Here is a 6,580-nt window from a genome sequence, read left to right as displayed (position 1 = left end):
CCTACACAACCCTGAATCCCAAGAATGTGACCAGGTCAAGCAGGAGCCATGCCAGTGGCACCCAAGTGGGCCAAAACAATGTGGGAACACAGCATGGTACCAGTCTGGTCTTGCTGCATGCCAGGGACTCAGGGCAGGGGAGGGGTTACAGGGAGAAGGGACAATGCAGCATGGCACCTACTTGGCCAGTCCTGGATAACCTGCTGCTCCCAGCCCCCTTCTCCCTGTGTCCCCTCCCTGCCCTGAGTGCCTGGCATGCAGCCAGGTTGGTGCTGAATTATATTTCTCTATACCACCTTGGGCCATTTGAGCACAATTGGACCAGCTCCTACCAACCGAGTCAAGTGCCAGGGGCTTGGGGTGGGAGAGAAAGGGGACCAGGAGTCACAGGTCAGGGATGGGTTGGGGTCAGGGGGGAAGGAAAGGTGGTGACCTGGCCTACAACAGCTCACCAAAACTCCCTAAGTGGCCCTCAAGCCCAAATAATTGCCCATCCCTAATCTAGTTCCTTACACATGTGCTAAAATATCTTGGAAGTTCATATAAAATATAATAATGTTGATCCTTGGCTGCTGCAGGAAACTGAGAGATGGTATCCGTGTTATTCTGAAATCTGGCACAAGGTAGGGCAGGGTGACACCTTAGACTAACTGATTCAGAAAGACATAAGCTGTCAAGTAGCAATAACCTACTTCAACAGATGTTATGACATCGTAGCATCTCAGAAAACAGGTATATGCCTATGACAGCTTGTGTTTTTCTCTGAACCAGTTAATCTCTAAGGTGCCACCCTGCCACCATACCTTCTTGCAAAAAAGTGGTATCCAAGATTAAACCACATGTTATTAATTTGATGAAGCTGCATAAAAGGTGAAAATGGCTAGTACCAATGGAATCAACTGCAAATTAGTATTTTTTCAAGATCACTTTTGGATTTTGTTCACTACTGTGGATTGCAGAATTATATTTGTAATAAACAAGTATCTTCATATAATAGACACAATTTTGTGAATTTCTCTATTTCACACATGCAGCATTCAGAAGGATCAGGAATTAAAACCAGTGTCCTTCAAACTCCAAAAATCAAACCATCTTCTTTCTTATGTTAGAGGAAAGGTCTTTCAGCATCTCTTATATGAAGTTCTTTGTCCTCTTTGTAGGTCACTAGGGGCAAGGTAATTGATTCATTTGTACCCATAAAGCTAGTACAACCCTCCTGATTAGCAGTGCCTTCACTTTAACACTCATAGTGAAAGCAATAATAGAGTGAAAAGCAAACTCAACAATTAAACTCAACAATTAAACTCAACAATTAAATTCTTTAACATGCAGTAATTGAGAATAGAATTTTATTTCCAATCTACAAAAAATAGAGGAAATAACTGACAATAGGATTTTATTTCTGATAAGTAAAAAATAGATTAAATAAGAATAATTCTTGCTGTAAGTGACAATTTGGAGGAATTTGAAAAAAATATTTTGGTGAGATAATGCCAGGAAATAAATTAAGACACATTTTGACTTATTCTAAAATAAACTTGCTTGGTTGTTTAAATATACCATATACAGAATCATACTCAAATATATTGGAGACTTAAAAATAACAGTTGTTTGCTTTTTACATGCTTTCTAATATATATACATATACACACACGCACATATATACATATACATATATATACACACACATACATAGATATTTTACATTTCATGGTGTCTTTGATCACACACTGAAATGAAAACTATATGGTGCACAGAAATTACTTTACCCACCAGTGAAATGCAGCCATCTCTGAAGTGAAACACAGCATCTGTTTAATAGTATTCAAAGTACTAATCAACAGCTTAGGACAGATTGCAATATCCAACTGGAACTGCAGGGAGCACTTCGCTAGGTAGAATATAATTAACTAAATTGGAATTTAGCCACAATACTAGGATTCACACCTTGCTTTCTTGAAAAAATAATGCCCTGGGGAGTTCCTTATTGGCCATACATACTTGTATCCTTTATTCTGTTATCATTGTTTAAAAGTAAAACAACTGTGCTAGAATGGTGCTGCAACTGAAAATGCATAGTCACATAATTAGTGACCCCCTCAAACTGTGATCTTCAAGATACTGCAGAAATCATGTATAGTACCACAACAGGGAAGAGTGGCCCTTTAAAAAGGAGCAGACAGCCCTGTTGTAGAAGTCCAGTTGTTGGTGGTTATCTAATGAGAAAACCTCCAGAGGAGAGCACAGGAGGCAGTCTGGAATGCAGATAAGCTTGCCACCAGGAGGTCATATGGCAATACTGGGCAAGAGCTAAAAGAGAAGGCTGAGAGGTTGGGGGAGTGGTTTTAAGGGGAATTTTGGTTTAGTTTTGTTTTTTACTTATTTATTTAGTATATAGACTATGTTTCTGTATAGAGAACTGGCTGAGGAACTCTCAGGGGAGCAAAGGTAGCCTAGAAGCCTGCTTACAAGTGGTGCAGAATGAGGGCAGCCTCAGCCATTAGCTGTTGGAATGGACACCAAGGCCATGCTGAAGTGGTTGGCAGGGCTGCATCAGCAGCAGCAGTAAGTTTTTCAGCGGGAGCCGTAAATGTTTCAGCAGCTCCAGACTCAACAACAACAATTTTGTGTGAAAGAGCAGCAATACTTCATACTTCAACTGAGGGATCAAGTGAAGCTCAGCACGCAGCCCTTAGCCCAGTCAAATGAGAGTGAAATCCTACAAAAATAGGGCCTGAGACTGAACCTGAAGCATTTTTAGAGATGTATCAAGGAACCTAAAATCAGTGGGCTACCAAGCTAGTGCTCTTCCTAACTGGGGAAGACAAGGCAGCTTACTGGGCCATAAGAGCTAAGGCCACATACTCATCATAGCTTATGAGCAGGGATCTACATAAAGCATGCAGAGGGAAAGTAATAATCGCAGATCACTGATGGCACACAGTGCCATTTTCACGGTCTTTTCACAATAAGTCCCACTCCTCCCTCGCTGCTGATTTCACAGTGACCGCTCCCCACCCCCGCTGCTCACCACTGATTGACTGAAAGGGACAGGACTACACAAAAGGCAGCCTTCTCAGCCAATCAGCAGTGGAAGGAGGAAGAGACAGTTGACATCTTGGCTGCTCCCCTTTGTGCTGGTGGCTGTGCACCCACCCCACTGTGGGCTGTAAGGTCAGGCCACAGTGGTCATGGGCTCCCATTAGGAAGCTAGCATTTTATTTTTAGTGGTTGGGGTTTTTTTCAGCAATTCTCTGCAAGATTGCAGGGAATGCCAGCTTTTGTGGTCTTTTTTGCAGTTTCTGTGAAAATTGCAAAATTGTGAATTGAGTAAATCCCTACTCATGAGCTGTTTGTTGAAGTCAGGCACTTGGTCTGGGAATCCTGTCTAGCTCCCTGAAATGACAGTGGCAGCTCACGGCATTCGGTTAAAGCCCTCTGGGAAGGAGGACTAAGCCCAGTGTAAGGGAGCCCTTAGTCTGTGTGGCCAGTCTGGTCATTGGCACAAGGATTATCTGCTCATGGAAACTCTTGTTATGTACAGTCTGAGATCTCTAAGGTCTTGATGGAGACCTCCAAACAGAGAGCCTATGTACTCCCCATAACAATGTCATGTCCAGGTCCTTGGCCTTGTAGACTCTGGTTCTGACCAGATCATAGAGTATGTTTACATAACCTGTATACATGGGGATACTCAGAACTATCTCACCATGAAGTAGTGATTCTCAACTGGAGGTCAGACAACAAAACTGGTTTCAGTAGTGGTCAACCACCTTTCCCACCCAGTAGTGGTAGGCTAGAACTGAGGCCTGCATACCAAGTAGCTACACCTAGCAGCATGAAATAAGGGGAACTTGAATCCTCAAGATCAGGATGAGGACCAACTGAGGTGTACTTTTCCTTTTGACCATGAAATCTTTGGACCCCAAGCAATGCCTTGCTGGAAGTGCCAAAGAATTAGAAGGGAAGCCCTTGTAGTGGAAAAAAAGCCTGGGTAAGAGGCAAGGCAAAAGGGTCAGAGTCCAATGTGAGCTGAGGGGCCCCACGGAGGATTAAAAACTTGTGGTGATCAGGGGCGGTCCCAGATGATTAGAAAAGAGCAAATATAGTGCCCATCTTTAAAAAAAGAAGAAAGAGGATCCAGGGAACTAAAGACCAGTCAGCCTGACCTCAGTGCCCAGAAAAATCATGAAGCAATTCCTCAAGGAATCCATTTCTAAGCACTTGGAGGAGAAGGTGATTAAGAACAGTCAGCATGGATTCACCAATGGCAAGTCATGCCTGACCAACCTGATTGCCTTCTATGATGAGATGACTGGCTCTTTGGATGTGGGGAAAGTATTGGATGTAATATCTTGGGATTACCAAGGATTTTGATATCGTCTCCCACAGCATTCTTGTAAGCAAGCTAAGGAGGTATGGGTTGGATGAATGGACTACAGGGTGAATAGAAAGCTGACTGTTGAGCTCAATGGGTAGCAAGCAATGGTTCAATGTCTAGTTGGAAGCCCGTATCAAGTGAAGTGCCCCAGGGATCAGTTCTGGAGTTGGTTTTCTTCAGTTCAATTCAATTTATTATTAAGGCTACCAGGAAGGGGCCACACGACAATAATGGGCCAGAGCTAAAGGGCATCTCCCATCACCCAGAACAGGTCTGTGAGAGATTTTTTTGTTTGCTTGTTTTTGTTTTTTGCTCATGTGTTCATTTTTAGTGCATAAACTGTGTTTGTGTAGAGGACTGGCTAAGGAGTTCCCAAGGGAGAAAAGTCAGCCTGCAAGGCAGCAGGCTCATCAACCCACTTGCAAGTATTTTCTAAAAGTCCTACAAGTCTTTGCCAATTTCTGTCTTTTTAATCTTTCTGGATATAAGTCACTGCCTCAGAAGTGCTGTAAATGCTGCCAGTTAGCTCATGTACTATTATGATTTTCTGCAATTCTTTAGAGCTGGAATTCCTGCCTTATTACTTAAATCTGTGCAACTTTTGCAAGATAAATGCTAAGTGACATTAGGATACCAGGGTTAAAGAAAAGAATGCTCATATAAACTGCCAGACTCTCTCTCTCTCTCTCTTTCTGGGAGAAGGAAGGAGTCACGAGGAGTCTTTCCCACAGCATATTGTTATCTATTCTTGACTTAACTGTCTTGCCAATGTTTAAGGGTCTTGGCAGTTGTTTCCTAATGATGAGAATTGGTGTATTTCTTTGATGCAAACCTGTTGACCTACAAAGAACATACAAAATCCCGTTTCCCAAAATGAAGCAGGAATTGGATAATGAGGGGCAGTTTCTTTATTCACAATCCCAAACCTATATTCGTATTACAGTTTGCCCCATAAATATCATAAATTAATAAATTAAATAAATTCATATTACACTTTGGCTCTTTTCCTTGGGGTCACACTACAGATATTTCTGTGGCTGCAGCTTTGACTTGCTGACCCTTCTCTGTTTCCTCCTCAGTGTTTCTCTTTCCTCACTCCCACAGGCAGACATATAGTTGAAATTAAATGAAGCCACCCCGCCCCTACGCTTATAAAATCATACTGAAAGCCATTGGTCTTCGTGGTTCAACTTCTAGTCCAGCCTTGAACATACAGGGTGCATCCATATCAGTGCACATGTGCCTCTTGCAGCGTCTCAAAGCCCTTTGAGATGCTACTAGAGGCACATGTGGGAACAAAAAAACATTCCCAGCACTGCAAATTTGCACCAGGCCCATCCCCTGCCCATTCCCTGTGCACCCTGGATCACTGTCCCACCTGGCCCCATCCCCCACCTGCCCTCTGAGCCCCACCATCACTGCGACACTGGACCCCCAGCATCCCAGAAAAAAATTTTTTTTTAAAGCCCCACACTCACTGGCAGTAGCAGCTGCCATTGGGGTCATTGGGGCCTTGTGGCAGTGGGCAGGCTGCGGGGACCAGCACCAGCCACCTGCACTGCCCCATCATGCAGGAGTGGCCAGGATCAGCAGGGTGCTGTGTGGCTCCACGTGCTGTTAGGCAGCTGAGGCTGCTCACCTGAGCAGTGCTGGGCCCCAAGTAACAGCTGCAGTGGCCCCAACTGCTCGACAGCATGCAGAACTGCACGGCGCTCTGCCAACCCAGGCTGCACCCATGCAATGGGGCAGTGGCAGTGAGGTTGCCAGGTGGCCACGGCTGGTCCCCACTGCCCTATGCTGGGGTGGGAGGGAGCTCTGCCACAAGGCCCCAGTGACCCTGATGGTAGCTGCTCCTGCTGGTGAGTGCAGGGCTTTTTTTTATTGCTGGGGTGCTGGGGCTGGGCAGGGCAGTGATGGTGAGGGGAGTTGGGGGGCAGGCAGGGGATGGGGCCCCTGGGGTCACCCCATGGTCCCATCCCCTGTACTCCAGACCCCCCAACCCTACTTATCAGCCAGGAGGCCCCAGTGACCCCAATGGTTTCTGCTACCACTGTAGTGACAGGAGGTTGGGGCCAGGTAAGGCAGCCATTGGGGAGTCTGGGGTTAAAGCAGGGGGTGAGGCAGGGCAGGGCAGTCATCAGGGGGCTGCAGGAGCCAGCAGGGGATGGGGATGCCCGGAGCAGCAATCTGGGGGGCTAA

This window comes from Alligator sinensis, unplaced genomic scaffold (genome assembly GCF_000455745.1).
Source record: "Alligator sinensis unplaced genomic scaffold, ASM45574v1 scaffold709_1, whole genome shotgun sequence".
Classification (NCBI taxonomy): domain Eukaryota; kingdom Metazoa; phylum Chordata; order Crocodylia; family Alligatoridae; genus Alligator; species Alligator sinensis.
Note: the sequence above shows the minus strand (reverse complement) of the source record.